Source organism: Petaurus breviceps, unplaced genomic scaffold (genome assembly GCF_028583685.1).
Source record: "Petaurus breviceps papuanus isolate PSGF00001 unplaced genomic scaffold, PetGlider_PUasm1.0 90925, whole genome shotgun sequence".
Lineage (NCBI taxonomy): Eukaryota > Metazoa > Chordata > Mammalia > Diprotodontia > Petauridae > Petaurus > Petaurus breviceps.
Window position 1 is genome coordinate 33,471,612 of NW_027187380.1, and position 17,578 is coordinate 33,489,189.

Below are 17,578 nucleotides of genomic sequence, written 5' to 3' on the forward strand. Positions count from 1 at the left end.
CTATCTATCTATCTATCTATCTATCTATCTATCTATCTATCTATCTACAGGTATGTATATATTATTTCTCATTTGAAATAACTAATTACTCAATTATGTATGTAGATACTGAGTCCCCCTCTCAAGAAATTATATTAATACAGTTATAAAACACTCATTAACAGAAATAAAAACAAACATTAAATAATTAGAAAAATGTTAATTGTTAATGGGTAGGCAGACAATATCATCTAAATTAACTGACTTATTTAATGCTATGGAAAATTGCAAAGAGATTAATTTGGAAAGCCAAAAAACCAAACCAAAACAAAAATTCATCTGGAGGAAAAAAAGGTCAAGAATATTTTTTAACGAAGTGTGGGGAAGGAAAAGGACTAATACCAATACCAATCTCAAACTATATTGCAAAGCAGTCATCACTAAAACAATTTGATACTAATCAAAAAACAGAAAAATCAGTGGAAAAGTTAAGAATCAAATGAGAAAAAAAAGCACCATATTGATCAATAAACCCAAAGACCCCAACTAAGGAGACAACAAAAACCGCTGGGAAAATGTCATTTAAGACTGACAGAAATTGTTTAGACCAACATCTTACATCATATACCACAATAAGCTACAAATAGATATATGAGTGAGACAGAAAAAGTAACCTACAAAACAAATTAGAGAATCAAAGAAGGCAACACTTTTTGCAGCTCAGGATAAAAGAAGAATTCATGACAAAACAAGGAATAGAAAGGATCGTAGGAGAGAAAGTGGATAATTTTTACTACTACTATTACTAATGAACATTTGTATAGCAAATGTACCAGGCACCATACTAGGATTTTACATATATTATCTCTTTAAGGTAAGTGCTTATCCCCATTTTACAGATGAGGAAACTGAGGCAAATGGAGGTTGAGTGACTTGCTTAGGGTCACACAGATAGTAACTAAGGCTGGGTTTGCTCTCAGGTCTTCCTGATTCTATGCCCAGCATACTATGCATTATACCACATTTTGTACAAAGAAAATTAGTGCAGTTAAAATTAAAGAAGAAACAGTTAATGAGAAAAAAATACATAGCACATTTCTCCGATAAAACTGTATTCTCCATAATGCAAGGGGATCTGATCCAAGTACATAATAAAAAGATACATTAGTGCAACAGATAAATGGTCATGAAGAGGAGTTAGGACCCAAATTACATTTTAGGTAAATTAGATATGCTAGATCTCTTGCAGTTATTAAATAGGAACAGAAAGAGCTATATGTTTTTTTTAAGCTGTGCGTGCAAATTTTGTACCAGATGGCATAAAAAGCACAAATGCAGAAAAACAGTGATATTAAACATATCTTTTATTGACCTTAAGCAATTAAGTTTTATTAAATAAAGGTCTAAGAAAGGCTTAAAATTAATTGGAAAATAACTTATTCTTAAAGAATTTGTGTGTCCAAGAAAAGTAATAGAAATTATAGATTTTAATTTGCAGTGTTTAAGCAATATATCTGAACTCATTCCCACACTTACTATAGCATAAATTTACCATCTGTAGGCCTTTTGCTTCCAATCTGTTTTGGTCCTCAAAGGCCACCCAACACTCTTAAAGTTTGTATCTTTTATTTGCTACTTGCTCTGTGGGATGGAACTCTGAAAGAATGCTGGCCTGGTGGTCATAAAAACAGTAACAGCAATACCTAACACATGGTGCCTACTATGTGCTACCCATTATGCTAAGAGCTTTACAACTATTAGCTTATTAGGTCTTCACAACAACTCTGGGAAATAGGTGATATTATTATCCCTACTTTTATAATTGAGGAAACTGAGACAAACAGAATTTAAATGACTTGACCAAAGTCACACAGCTAATTAGACTCTGGGGCCACCTCTGAACTCAGGTCTTTCTCACTTAAAGCTCTGTGTTCTATCCATTGTGACACCTAACTACCTCCCCAAAAATGCATTTATTATGTATCTGCTATAGTGGATAGAGTGCTGGGCCTGGAATCAGGAAGACTCATCTATGTGAGTTCAAATTTGGTTGGCCTCGGATATGGACTAGCTAGGCAAGTCACTTAACTCTGTTTGCCTCAATTCCTCATCTGCAAAATGAGCTGGAGAAGCAAATGGCAAACCAATATTTTTACCAAGAAAACCCCAAATGGGGTTGAGTCAGATATGACTGAAACAACCAAACCACAACAACATGTGCCACTCACCGTGCTTCACAAATATCTCATTTGATTCTCATAACTCTGGAAATTACTATTTATTATCCTCATTATATAATTAAGGAAACTGAGGCAGACAAGTTAAGTGACTTGCCCAGGGTCACATAACTAGTGAGTGTCTGAGACATTATTCCAATGCAGGTCTTGCTGACTCCAGATCCAGTATACTATCAACTGTGCCACCTGGGCTCTTTCACTGGTTGGTAGGAGAGTTGGGACGCTGGATATGTTGTGGGTCTTTCCTGATGTCATCTTCCCCTGAACTTCTGCTCTGCCTTGTCCTGACTTCTCAATGAAACTGTGGTCATTCCCTTGTTGAGTACTCAGGGCCTGTTTCTGGGCTATTGTCATCCTTCACCATGTGAGAGAAATTATTATTTCTCACTTGAAATAACTAATTACTGAATTAGGACCAAGATTTTTCCCTTTTAGGAAAAGGGAACCATTTCCATGCAGGAACCAGCCCCTGCAAGTTGCTGAGATCTGTTAAAAAATAAAGTTGGATGAACTGATAGATTCTGGTCTATTGTGTTTTACTGGGTCAGGTCTGAGAAAATGTGGATTCTCCCTTTTGTCAGATGGTGATATGGATACAGATAATTTTCTTTGACTAAAACTGAGTGATCAAAGTCGCTACCCCAGACCCTCATTAGAACAGGTTCACCTCTCATTATAGTATTCGTTCCATCATTAATTGTTAACTAATCAGAGTTGATTTTCACCCTCAGGAACACCTACTCTTTACAAGGGCATATAAGCACTGAGTGGGTTCCATGAGGGGATCAGTGGTCTAAGAGATGTGGACAAACGACCATCCTTTTGTTAATAATATGCTAGCATTATTAGTAAAATGACTAATCACCTAGAAACTATGTCTCTCAAACTTTTTAAGTGTCACTCATGGTTCCAAGTACTCAGCCTTTTGTGGTAATAGTGAGGGCTCCACTTTACAGCTTACCTTGTGACTATACAAAGCTTAATCTTTCCTTAGTGGCATTGACCCTACAATTCTGGGATTGGGAAGCCACAGAGTAGAAGCACTTCTAGTATTTATTCTTGTGCCTGAGCCAAAGTTTCAGACCAGCCTCAGTAGAAAGAAAAATGGTGTTCCTTTCACCACAGTCTGATTTTATCAGAGCTCCCCTTTCACCTCTGGCAAAGGTGTGTCACAGTATTTCATTCTATCTGGAACAAGGGCAGATCATGGCATTATTATGGAATTCAGAAATGGGAGACTAGCTTTGGAGGATTGGGCCAGTGCTAGGAAGAAGAACAGGCTGCCCCATAATGGCTGGAAGACTATCTCCTCAGCTTTGCTTCTTAGAATTCCTTCTTTCCTTTAAAGCTCAGCTCAGCTTTCACCTCCTACATGACATATTCCTTATTAGTACCTCTCCTTTACCCCTACACTTGTTCCTACTCACCTTTTGTTTATTATAGATATATTTGGTATGTGTTAATATGTGCACATGTTATTTCCCCACAAAGAAGTTCCTTGAACCTGAGACAGTTTAATTTCATTTTTGTCTTTGTTTTTCCAGAAGCTTAGCACAGTGTCTAGCATACTGTAAACACTTAACAAATGTTTTTAATTGAATGATTAATTTAAAATGGCAAATATGAGGATATCAAGAAATACAGAAAGGCCTCCAAGATCCCCCAACTAATACAAAGCAAAAAAAAGCCCAACCATTATTGTTTATACATTGATGATGGAATTATTTCAATTTTTTTAAATCACGTTATATGTATACAGATACAAAAGGACATTGGAAAGGGATATAGAATGGATAAAACAGTTAGATGACCCAGTGGATTGAGTGCTGGGCCTGGAATCAAAAAGACCTGAGTTCAAATCCAGCCTCAGATGCCTACTAGCTATGTGACTCTGGGCAAGTTATTTAACCTCTGTTTGCCTCAGTTTCCTTATCTGTAAAATGGAGATAATAACAACCTACTTCCTAGGGTTGTTGTAACAATCAAATGAGATAATAATTACAAAGTGCTTGGCACAGTGATTGACACATAGTAAGTGCAATATAAAAGCTAGCTATTATAATTATTTAGTTAAGTACGTTTTTTTGTAAATAGAGAAGCAGTTTGGAGTAATGAATGGAGAGTTGACCATAGAGCCCTGAATACCTGGGTTCTAATCCTGCCTCTGGCACAAGGTAGCTGTGTAACCTTGGGCAAGTCTCTAAGATTATGAATTGCAGAAAATGTGCTGATCTGTTCTGGTGGACTGAGTTTCCTTACCAAGAATTCCCTTCTTCAATTACAATCACATGTCCATTCCCAGTTTGTAAATAGTTCTGCTTTTGTGGAGCCTTAAGGTTAGAAAAGGATCTTTGATTTTATCAGTATAAGGAGTTCCCAGTGTGAAAACTCTGTACAGCTTTAAAGTTCATCTTTGACTTTAGTCTTAGACAGTTGCCCAAGGCATTGAAAGGTTAAATTTTCCCATGGCCACACAGCTAGTATGTACCACAGACAGTACTTGAATCTTCATCTTCCTGACCCTAACACCCACTTCTACTCCTTTTTAAAAGGAATTTTGAAAAATTATTGCAGGTTTCATGTATACATATATATGTAGTATGTATATGTATATACAGATATATGTGAGTATGTATGTATATATGCATATATACACACACTTACATGGATATGTATATATGTTTGAATCTACCCCAAATGTTCACATGGACTATTTGTGCCTGACCTGTGGTAGAGCATTCAGAGCTTGTACTGGTTTGATTGGCTAGTCAGGCACACTGTAACTTGAGTAATGGTGATGTCATTTTGATCCTCTTTAAGAATGAGGGACAACAACCAGCCAGCCAATATGTATACATGTGCATCTATCTACCTATCTATCTATCCATCTCTCTTTTAAATAAGAAGGGTCACATGACCAACAAAATGGCAGACTAGACATTTCCTCTAGTACCATTCTCTTAAAAAAAAAACAGAAAAACCCAATTCCAAACCAAACAAATGACAAACCCTAAATAAGAATCATGTGTCAGAGGCAAAGTAATTACATCTCTTTCCATGGGACAAGAAAACAAGAAGCTCAACAAAGTTAACAGCTATGAATTAACAGCAGTGAACATTAATCATTAAAGGCAGCATCTCTCCCTGCTTCCACCTTCTGGAAGGGAGACACCAGAACTTGTAAATACCACTAGGGAATTTCATTTCTGAAGTCTCTGCCTTTTTCTCAGTGTCCAGGGAAAGCATAAGAAGGAACCTTCAGTTCCCTCTACCTGGGACAACCCCTCAGTTAGGGAATTCCAAGGCAGCAGAAATCGTACCCAGGACACTTATTCCACCTTCCCCACAAGCCTGTGATAATTGGCAGGCAGTGATTCAACCCAGTCAAAGATTTTAAAAAGGGAGGTAATTGAGTCAGGCACCAGGCTCAAAGGAAAGAAGCAGGACAGGAGTCACTCAAGAAGCCAAAACTGAGGCCAGTGAAAAGCTAATTTTCCAGCTTGACAGGAGGCTGAGACAGCTCTGAGGTCCAACCTTAGGGGTAAACCCAACATCAAAGGGTCAAGGAGTCAGAAAGTAAGCAAAAGGGGAATAGAAGAAAAAAATAAAATCACCAAAGCCCTAAGGATGAAGAAAATCCAGAAGTTTTTAACTAACTTAGAGCATAACCAGGCAAACAAACAGGAAAGACACCATAATTACAAGACAAGATGTATACAAACATATTACAAATGTCTCCAAATACTGTCAGACAAGGGAAACTGAACCAATACCAAAGAAACATAGAATCATGTGGATTCCCAAGACAGCATGGAATCACAGCAAAATGTTCCAGAATGGTTCAAGAAGGAAATCATAATCTATAGAGAAATTATAAAGAGATCAATGGCAGAATTTCTGACCTGCACAGTGGAGATAATTAATAGCATTTAAAAAACTAGAATTCACAGTGGTAAGTCTGAAGAAGCAAAAAGAGAGAACTACATATTGGAAATATAAGTATTTTGAAGTGAAGGACAGTCTAGAGAAAGGACAACTTCCCCAAAGCCTGTTGAACTCCTGACTGAACCTGATTAAAATGTAATTGGGAAATGACAAAATAAATAAAAATATAATACAACACAGATAATGTTAATTTGTGGTTTTTGAAGTCAATACAAGGCCTGCAGAGATCCATTTTGATTCAGTTTGATACTAGTAAGTGATCAGGAGAAAGACCTTCAAATATAAAGTAAAGGAAATTCAATTAATACAAGCCTGTTCTTTACCCACCAGAAATCACAGAAGGGAATGGAATAATATATTGTGAAAAGCAAAGAAATCAAGATGCAATTCAAAATGACATATCCTATTAACTTAAGCTTACCCATCAATGAAAAAAGACATTCAATAAAAGAGAAATATTGGAAGCATTACTGCATACAAAGAAAAGGAAAAATGATGTGAAATTATTCAACTTCCAAATACAGTCAATCTTCAACAATACCAGTTTAACTTTTGTCACTTCAAGCATTTGCATGATCTTATTAGTAACCTCATTTTCATTTTCAATTGGCCAACATGCACATTCAAGGTTATGCACAATGGAGAAAGAGTGTCAGAGGTGATATCAAGACCTCTCCAGTCTTCAGTCAGTAGTGACTAAAGTCCCAGAAACTTCTCCCTTGGTTTGCAGAGGGTGGCCAAGGTAGAGAGGTTTAGGCAGAATAGAATGCCCTCACACCACCATTTGACACAGTGAAAATAAGATTCAAGTTTTAATTAAAAAAAAAAAATTTCAAGTTTTAAGAATGTTACTTGATGTACAATATTTATGGGATTATAGATTTCATGTATTATGAAAAGTGACTATTGTCTGAAACAAATTTTATTTTATTGAGATTAGCACAGAGACTCACAGAATTCTAGGGAATTACTAGAGAGGAAAAAATATTTTGCATGTTATCAATTTTATTTTGTGTACTGCATTTTATTGGTTATTTCACTGTTACTTTGTTAGGAAAAGTGCATATTGTTAGAATTAAAGTTTTATTATAAAGAATTGTATGCAGAAAAGTATATTTTCAGCAATATCTAGTAAAAGATGACAGTTTTTGGTAGTCTTGTGAACCTAAACCCCCATTTCCCACAGATTCAATGTATCAACATTCATGATTTTTACTTTCAAGTTGTTTTCCAGGAATGTACCCCTGTGAAAGTTGAAGATTGATTGTACCTGATACAGCAGAAACAGAAAGGCAGGTAAAAAAATTATCCCATCTCTTGAGATTATTATAAGGAACCTCCCCCATCCCTGCTAGAAACAATAGCTGAAGGGCAATGAAGAGATTTTTTTCCCCAAAAAAAGTATAAATTTAAAGAAATAGAACGACAGTGAAGGAACAGGCTTGGAATACAGCAGATTAAACCCCATAACCCATACCTTGAATTGAACTTAAATTCTACCCCCTCCCCATATACTTACTAGCTGTGTGACTCTGGATAAAATACATAATCTCTCTCAGCCTAAATTTCCTCATCTGAAAAAAATGGATATTACAATAATAATAATACCTACCTTATAGTATTGTTGTGAGAAATGAGATGATATGTGCTTTAAGGCATCACATAAATGCTACAAACAATATAATATAAAATAATGTAATATATTACTACTTATGTTTTATGCTAGATTTTTAAAATATTTATAAATGCTGGTGTAATGGTAATGTAATTTGACCCTTTTGTATTGGCAAGTAAGCAGGTACTTAGTGCTTAGTAATTGATCAAACCTCTGTGAAAGAAACAGAAGGTATGAACCCCTGTTCCTGACGTAACAGGAAGGGTTTGGCTGAAACAGGAACTAGCTAATGCTGTGTATATAAGAAAAGCCTCAGAGAGGCACTGTCAGAATTTCTTGGGACAAGAATCTGGTGGCAGAAGCTGTTCTGAAGAGAAGCCCAGGAACCTAGGAGCCCAGGAGCCCCCTCCCCCCAAGCTGGATAAGGTGATTCTGATTTTTTGAACAAGCTGCAGAAGTCTGAGGAAGCATGACAGGGATGCAGGGACTTTGTCTGTTTGTGGCTTGGTTGAGCCTTGAATTCCCTGGAGCAGAAATTGTGGAGGATTTGAGGTGGACTGGACACTTTGAATTTCAGTGTGGAGCAGGACCTACCCAGAGAGCTGTACAAGAAACTGGGAGCTGTCTGCCAGTGAACCCAGGTGACAGTCTGGTGAATCTAGGAAGAATCTGGGACCATGGAAGGGGATCCAGGGAATCTGAGAACTGTCCCCAAGTCAAGATGAAAAGACCTCTCCATGGGTACTGAGTAATGATGAAATTATATATTCCACCCTAGTGGACTAGGGATGGAAGGTTGTGTATTCTCTAATGATTGTACTTAAAGATTAATGATACTTAGTAATTGATTGTTGAATAAGTGACTGATTGAGTTAATCTATGGTCCCCATGAGTGGAAGACTTTGACTATTATACTATGAGATGGTTGTTCTTTGTTCTAAATATTGTGACCACTTTGGTGAAAACTATGTAGGAATTTTAATGATAAGATGTTGTGAATACTGTATTGTGATTTTCTGTGATAAGTTGTAATATTGTGAATACTGTACCTTTATTTTCTGTGAATATTTTGCTTTGATTTGTTATGGAATAAAGTGTTCACTATCCTGTGTAATCAGAACCTTAAAAGCTGTTCACAGTAGCATTCTTCTGGAAAGCTGCTTGTGCATGGTGTTACAGCTGGTTATTATTATTATTAATAAAAATAAATAACTTAAGTAGCTAGAGGAATTTTCAGTGTTCAAGACTGGGCCAAGCTAACACAATAAGTATGACACTAGGGGCAGCTAGGTTGTACAAAGCACCAACCCTGGAGTCAGGAGGACCTGAGTTCAAATTTGGACTTAGACACTTAAAAATTACTTGCCATGTGACCTTGAGCAAGTCACTTAATCCCAATTGCCCTGCCTTCCCCTCTCCAAAAAGGAAAAAAAAAAGACACTGCTGCCAATGTTATTTTATAGATTTAATGCCATACCAAGCAAAATGCCAAAAGGATACTTTAAAATACTTGATAAAATATTAACAGAATTCATTTTGAGAAATAAAATATCTAGAATATCAAAGGAAATAATAAAAAAGGTAAGACTGAATGGCGGGGGGAATAAATAGTGCTTCAGGACCTCAAACTATATATTTTTTCATACTATATTTTAAAGCTGCAATCATGAGAAATATTTGGTATTGGTTAAAGTAGATCGATGGAACAGATTAGAAAAGGGAGAATGAGAAATAATAGCATTGACTAACCCACTGTTTGATAAACATAAACTATTTAGAAAGGAATTCCCTATTTGATAAGAACTGCTGGAAAAATTGGAAAGCAATCCCACATTAAATTCAAAATGGATACATGACCTGAATAGTAAAGATCACACCATAAAGAGATTAGAAGAGAAGCAGATCATATGTTTTTCAAAGCTATGGATAGGATATGACTCCTTAATCAAATGAGATAGAGGTAATTACAAAATATAAATTAGATAACTCCGATTACATGAAATTGACATGCTAAAGGCTATTCACAGCAGCAGTCCTCAGGAGAGATGCTTGTGCATGGCTTTACAATTATATATAGGTATATATGCTTATATATACATATGTGTGTATATACACACACACATACATATATAAACACAAATAACACCCCCTGCCAAAGTCATTGCCCAATAGCTAAATAGTCAAAGGATATGAGTAAGTAGTTTTCAAAAGATGAAATGATAAACTATTAGTAACGAATAAAAAATGTTCCACATCAATAATAAGAGGCCATTCTTTGCTTCATCTTTTACCTAGCCTTAATCACTGAATGGGTTTTGCCTCAAACTAAATCCTGTTAAAGACCTTAACTTAAAAAGGCCAAGGTCTCCTACTGTATCCAGGGCCATCTCCAAGTGTCCTGGAGTTATCTATATCTGGCCATTGGACACAGATGGCTCCAGAGGAGAAAGTGAGGCTGGTCACTTTGCACAGCCTCCCTCACTTAAATCCAGTTCACCTGCATGTCATGGCACCACCTCCATGATGTTGTGGTCCTCTTTGAGAAGGAAAGACAAACAACAAGAGAAATGCAAATCAAAACAACCCTGAGGTGTCTGTCACCTCACACCCAGTAAACTGACATAGATGACAAAGAAAGGGAACAGCATTGGAGGCGTTGTGGAAAGATGGGCACCTTGTTCTTGGAGTTATGAACTAGTACAACCTTTCTGGAAAACTATTTGGAATTATGCAAATAAGGTAACTAAAATGTCCATATCCTTTGACTCAAAGCTTCTACTGCTAGGTATATACCCCAAGGAGGTCATGAGTAAAAAGAACGTTTCCATATATATTAAAATATTTATGGCAGCACTTTTGGTGATAGCAAATAACTGGAAACAATGTACTATGATGAGAGTTTTTTATTTCCTTTTATTGTTCAGGGCTCAGGGCCATTCCTCATACAATTTTTAGTTAACTGAAAGACTATCTGATGTTAATTTTAACTTCACCCGACCAAAACCTAACTCATGGAATAACTATGTTAAGGGGAAGATTTGTCTGACAGATGGAAACCAAAGTGGAGTTCTACCTTCCCAAAGTGATAACTTATTTGAAGAAGAACCCCAATTGTCCCTGACTCTGGTTATCTTGATGACATGTAAATCCTTTCCCCTTCAATCAGCCTATTGTCAACCCTCTAAATGTAGCTTAATCTGTAACCTGATTTAGGCATGTTTCCTTAAGGCATGTATGAGACTATGACTCTGCTTAATTAAATTTGTTCAACTTTTATGATATTGAAGGAAGCACGGGATTATAAATCTGTCTTTTTAAAACTTTTACAGCCTAAAAGAATGTAGGAGATGATACTATATAAAATAATTTATTTTTCTATCAGTCTGATGTAATTTTATCTACAAAGCCTCTTTAGAATCCTAATTTTTGTTCAGGGTTATTGTTTTGAATCCTGAACCTGTGCTCAAGCATAATAAAACCTAGATTTTTGAGCTGTATAATTTCTGAGTTGTGGTAGATTTATTTTGGCAGTAGTAATCTACCACATGAACTCAAGTAGTACTCATTGATTGAGCAGAATCTAAACAAATTGTGGTTTATGTATGTAGTGGAATATTACAGTGCTTTAAGAAACAACAGATGTGATGAATACAAAGAAACTAAGAAAGACTTATAGGAAGTGATGCTAAGTGAAGAAGAGGCAATAAAACATTGTATAATGAGTACAACAATGTTTGTTGCAAAATTCTTCAACTTCAATTCTTTTTTCTTTTGTAATTTTTATTTTAAGGGACAGCTCTGGGTGGAATATGGGGAAAAGGATATAGAGGGAAATTTAGGTGACATAACAGCAAAAGATATAAATTAAAATGCATTTTAAAACATTTATTTCTTTCCAAGCCAGGAGGACTTGGTTTGGGGTTTATTCTTCCATGTCCGAAAATTTGGGTTGGGATTTCTTGCGGCAGGTTGGCCGAAGGGGGTGAGGATGTCCAGACAATGTTATAGTAGGAAATGACTTGATTGCTAAGTGCTTTTATTTATTTTATTTTATGGAGGCAATTGGGGTTAAATGACTTGCCCAAGGTCTCACAGCTAAGTAAGTGTCTGAGGTTGCATTTGAACTCAGGTTCTCCTGACTCTCCAGGGCTGGTATTCTATCTACTCCATCACTTAACTGCCCCTCAAAGTTCTTTTAATCAATTAAGAATTTACTAAGCACTGGGGGTGGCTTAGCTCAGAGCCCTGGAGTCAGGAAGACCTGAGTTCAAATCCTCACACACTTAACACTTACTGGCCGTGTGACCTTGGGCAAGTCACTTAACCCCAATTGCCCTTCCTTTCCCCCTCTAAAAAGAAAAAAAAGTTTACTAGGTGTATAAGAACATATGCCAAGCACTGTATTAGGGGATATACAGATGAAAATTAAATTAAATAGTATCTGCCTAAAGGAGCTTGTATTCATGTGTACTCATGTATACAATATAAGCATACATAAAATAAATACAAGGTAAATTGATGGGGCATCTAGAGGATTGGAAAATGTAGAAGGTGGCCCATGAGCTGACTTTTGAAGGTAGTTAAGAATTCTAAGGCACAAAAGTGAGAATTAAGTACATTCCAGGAAAAAGGGCATAACTTATATACAGACTACATACAAACGTGGGGCACTGAGAATCAATGCTTCTAGTCAAGGCTAGTGAGTAAACTACACTTAGCACCCAGAAAGTCACTGGTTTTTGCTCCTGTCTCTTGGGTCCAGATAAGACACCTGGAGATCTGCATACCTGGATTTTTCCAGTAGTTATGTATCCCATATTCCAATTTCAATTAATGTAATTAACAAGGTGCTCTAGGCTCTGATTTACTTTAATAGGTGAGATGAGAATATTTCTTTGATTCCATTACAGAATCAATCAAATGTATAAACTACAGGTGAACAATATATCTAGACACCTCTATTGAATCAATCAATCAAAGGCATCAACAGGGTTTAAAAAAAAAAACAACCTAGTTAATCATGCTGTGCTGTTGGCTGAAATAAGATGACAAAATGTATTGGGTCCTAACCCTATGTAGGCCAGAGAAATACATTTAGCAGAAACATTCCAGAAACTGTTTCTGAAGGGAAGTTTGTGGAGTACATCAAAAAGATAATCCCTGTAGTAAAGAGCAGCCTTGAGGAAGGAGTGAGCTTAGATAGAGGTAGTGTCACATTCCTTCCCCCCTTCCCCCCATTAAGTCTGATCTCAGGGAGCCTGACTCAGTAACAAAGGAAGCATCTAATCAGCACTTGAGAGAAGAACTAAACTGTTGTTGCTAACAGTGGTTTTAGTACTCTAAAAAGTACTTTTAAAGTACACTATTCCTTCCCTCACCCTTGGAGGGTCGGCTGAGTAGTGCCCACTGAAGGCTCATGAGGGCTTCACAAAGTGAGAATACTTAAACCCAACCAAAACTGTAACTTTTCCCTTTGCCCCATGTGCTGTCTAAGCATGAACCCACTTTCCCCTCGGACTCTACATATATTTGTAAGAGTGTCTCAGATTTTTTTTGGTAGGGGTGTGTGATGTTTTTTATTTTCACCTTTTATCTTCTCAGAAAATATCCCTTTGTAAAAGCTAATTGATGCTTATTAGTTTGTTGATATTAGGAAGATATCAACTGACTAAAAGATTGATACTGGGGCACATTAACCACTCCAGCTCCTTGGGGTTACCCCTAGAACCTAGCAAGATCATAATATTCAGCTTCCAGTGCCCCAACCCTGACCTATCTCCACCCTCACCGCAAAGTCATAGGAATTGAGAAGAGGATCCTAGGCAGGAAATCCTCAGCAATCACTGTGAAATGAGGTGGTTGGCCAGAGCACCTCTAAGGTGCCTTAAAGCTCTAAATCCTATTAATATGACAACCTCTGGGCCTCTTGTTGCCCTGCTTTGGAGGAAGGAGGAAAAGGGGGAGGGGAAAAGGAGAAGGGAGGGAAGGGTAAGGAAAAGAAGGGGGAAAAGAGGGGAGAGAAAGGAGGAGGAAGAGGGAGGAGCTGGGCAATGGGAAAGAGAAGAGAAGGGGAAGAAGAAAGAATAGAAGGGGAAATGGGAGGAGAAGGGGAAGGGAGAAGGAGAGGAAAGGAGAAAGAGAAAGAGAAGAGAAGTGTGAGAGGGAAAAGGAAAAAAAAAAGGGGAGGGAAGGAGAAGCAAAGAAGTTGAGGAGGGGGAGAAGAGAAGAGGAAGGGAGGAAGGAAGGAAAGAGGAGAAGGGGAAAGAGAGGAGGATGAGAAAAAAGAGGAAAGGGCAAAGAGAAGGGGGAGGGGAGGAGAGGAGGAATCACCAAACTCTCTAGAGGCTGAGGGGGCGGGGCGACAACCGGGGTACTGCGCTTCAGGCTTTGGTGCCTGCCTTTGAGAGCAGTTCAGGGTACGTTACCTTGCTCTGTACTAGGGGTCAGGGATGGAATGCGAAGCTGAGTACCAGAAAGTAAAGCGCAACCCGAAAGAGGCGACCTGAGATGGGGTCAGCAGCCAAATGGTAGCTCCCCCGAGGTCAGCCTCCCGCCTAGACCGCCGTCTCCGGCCACAGAACCACTGGAGTGCCCCCTGACCTTCTACTAGGGCGGGATGGGGAAAGGGGTGAAGCACTGCAGCGTCACCCCCCCCCCCCTTTCCTTCCCCCGCCCATCCCTGTTTCGATGCTCTGTATTTAGCAGTGCCACCTTGGGGTTGCCGCCTGGCTTGGGGGACCTCCGGGGGCAGGGGCACCTCCGGGAACAGGGGCACCTCCGGGGGCAGTGGCACCAGCGGGATATGGGACGAGGGGACCACGTGCGCACAGAAGCCGTGGCTACGCTTGTCTGCCCCGCGGTCTGGCCAGGTCTTTGCACCTCACCCACAGGTTCAAGCGCAAGTTTTCTTCCTAACAACAAATTCACACTTAGGACAAATTAAGCCCCACCTCACCCCCCCTCCTGTGACTTCCCAAAGCTGGTCTGCTCATGGCAGACAGTTTCTCTTTTCCTGGCATGGAGGTGCAGGACTGAGCAGAGAAAGGAGGCAAGGGGTCTGTATGTCTGATTAGGCTGGTTGTGTATTTGTAGATAAGGCCCTTGGGTGCTGAGCTGTTGTGAGCCTCAAAAGTCCAACCATTAGAGACCACACCTGGCCCAGAATATAATTGGGTCTAGCTTCCAGAACAATGCTTGGTAGTAGTGAAAATCGAGGCATAATCCTAGGAGTGTGACAATGAACCATGTTTGACTTCCTTCTCTCTGGCCTGCATGATTCTCTGACTGGAACCCAAATCATGTGCTCCAAGAAGGCCAAGGTAGAGAGGTGTGTGTGTGTTGTATGCATGCATGCATGCATGTATGTATGCATGCATGTATGTATGCATGCATGCATGCATGCATGTTGGGCAGCTAGGTGGCAGATTGGATAATGCCAGGCCTGTAGTCAGGAAGACTTCAAATGTGACCTCAGACACTTACTAGCAGTGTGACCCTGGACAAGTCATGTTAACCCTATTTGCCTTCTTCATCTTTTATTTAAAAAAAAAAATAGTTTGAGAAGGAAGTGACAAACCACTCCAATGTCTTTACCAAGAAAATCTCAAAAGGGTTATAGAGTTGGACACGAGTGAAATGCCTGAACAACAACAAAAATATATGTATGAGTGTTCATGTGTATGTTTGCATGTTTTATTTTTCTAGAACGATGTTTGTATGTATACATGTCTGTGCATGTGTGTATGTATGTATATACTAGTATTCCAAAAGTTTTAATGCAGTTTCAAACTTTAATGGTCTTTGGGATACCCTGTACACACACATACATACATAAACATATATGTAGCCTATATAAATTCTGGGTGTCCTTATCCCAACTTCTACTGATGGATCCAGTTGGATCCAGAGCTTCCCTTCAGGATATTAAGGATAACCCTAAGACTTTGACTAAAGCCTCTATTTTGATGAGCTGCCCCTCAAATATCATTGGCCAATGATTCTTGCCTTAACATAATAATAAATTAGCAATTGTTAAGGGATATCTATTGGAAATATATAGCAAGAACCAAAGCATAAAAATGTCCCCCTAAATTGAGACCTCATTTCCTTTCTGTATTTTGATTCCTAATGATTTTGCAGAATGACTGAACCAATTCATAGCTTCACCATTGATAGTGCATCAATGTGCCTTTCTTCCCACAACTCTGACCCTTCTCCTAACAATTGTCATTTTCTATTTCTTTTGTGCATTTGTTTATGAAGTTTTTAATGCACTGACACATGGACAGTTTTTGTTAGGGTGCCACATACAGCTGAGAAATAAGACTTCAAATGTGAGAAGAGTATCATAGCAATCAAAATATGGTGCTAGTTAATAAAAAAAAAAGACCCCCCCCTTCCCTCCACCCTCTATTCCACTGAATGAAAAAGCACTTTAAAAATGTTTTATGTGCAAAATATCTCCTCCGTCACAGAAACTACTTTTCTTAATGAAGGCCAAAACTGTTTGATTAAATGTCCTCTAAATTCCTTTCTAACTCTTAAGTTTATGATCCTGTCATTCTATAAACACAATCAGTTCCAAATGGACGTTCAATCTAAATTTTTAAAAAATTAAACTTTTTCAATCAATAAAAACCTGCTTTCTCTCCCTTCCATTCTCCCCTCACCCCCTCCTAAATGAGAAATGAAAACAAAATCCCTTTTACAAACACATATAGTCAAGCAAAATTGATTTCCCTGTTGGCCATTAAAAAAGAAGTTTCAGTCAACACTGAGTCCATTATTTCTCTGTTAGGAGGTGGGTAGCATATTTCATCCTGAGTTTGGAATTTTCATTTCATTGATCAGAATTCTAAAGTCTTTCAAAGTTATTTGTCTTTCAACGTTATTGGTATTGTATAAATAATTCTCCTGATTCTACTTGCTTTACTCATCGGTTCGTACATGTCTTCCCAGGTTTCTCTGAAATCATCTTCATTATTTTACTATTCTATCACATTCATAAGGTTCCAGTTCTTTGCTACCACAAAAAGAACTGCTATAACCAATTTTGTACATATTGGTCCTTTTCCTCTTTCTGTGGTCTCTTTGGAATATAGAACTAGTAACATTATCAGTGGGTCAAATTTAATAACCTTTGAGGCATAGTTCCAAACTGTTTTCCCAAATGGGTATATTGGTTCATAATTTATGCAATCTAAAGTTATATAAAAAATGCAGGGGAATGGAAGGAGGTATTTTCAAGAACTATGGTCAGGTAGATAATTTCATGGGTCTGCCAATAAATTTAACAACTGGCTGTCCAAAAACAAAAAAAGGAATCCATGACACACTTTTAAGTTTAATCTGTATTATCAACATTTTCTCCATCACTTTCTTAAGTCTAGAAAATAAATGGAACAAATTAAATCCTGGGTTATAATATTTCCAAGGTGAAAATACTCACATTAGACATTTAATAAACAACTCTCAGGAGCTAATTATGGCTGGCTCCAACATACCCTTGAATAATTCTTAACTGGGCTAATCATAAAAGAGAAAATGCACTATTTGTCCACATTTTCAGTGGTTCTACAATCTTGTCTATGGGGATGAAACATTCAACAATACAGATCACACATGGCCTAATCATGCTTGATAATTCTGGGTAACTCTGGTTCCTATTTGGAGCAGCTGGGTGGTGCAGTGGTTAGAGTGCTGGACCTAGAGTCTGGAAGACCTGAGTTCAAATCTACCCTCAGATGCTTACTGTGTGTGTGTGTGTGTGTGTGTGTGTGTGTGTGTGTGTGTGTGTGTGAGA

At 38.0% G+C, this 17,578-nt stretch overlaps 1 long non-coding RNA gene across 1 annotated transcript in view; it reads right to left on the bottom strand.

Moving 5' to 3' along the window:
* The window catches only part of LOC138152690 (uncharacterized), a 39,706-nt gene that overhangs the window by 19,056 nt on the left and 3,072 nt on the right, over positions 1 to 17,578 (bottom strand). The window lies entirely within an intron of this gene.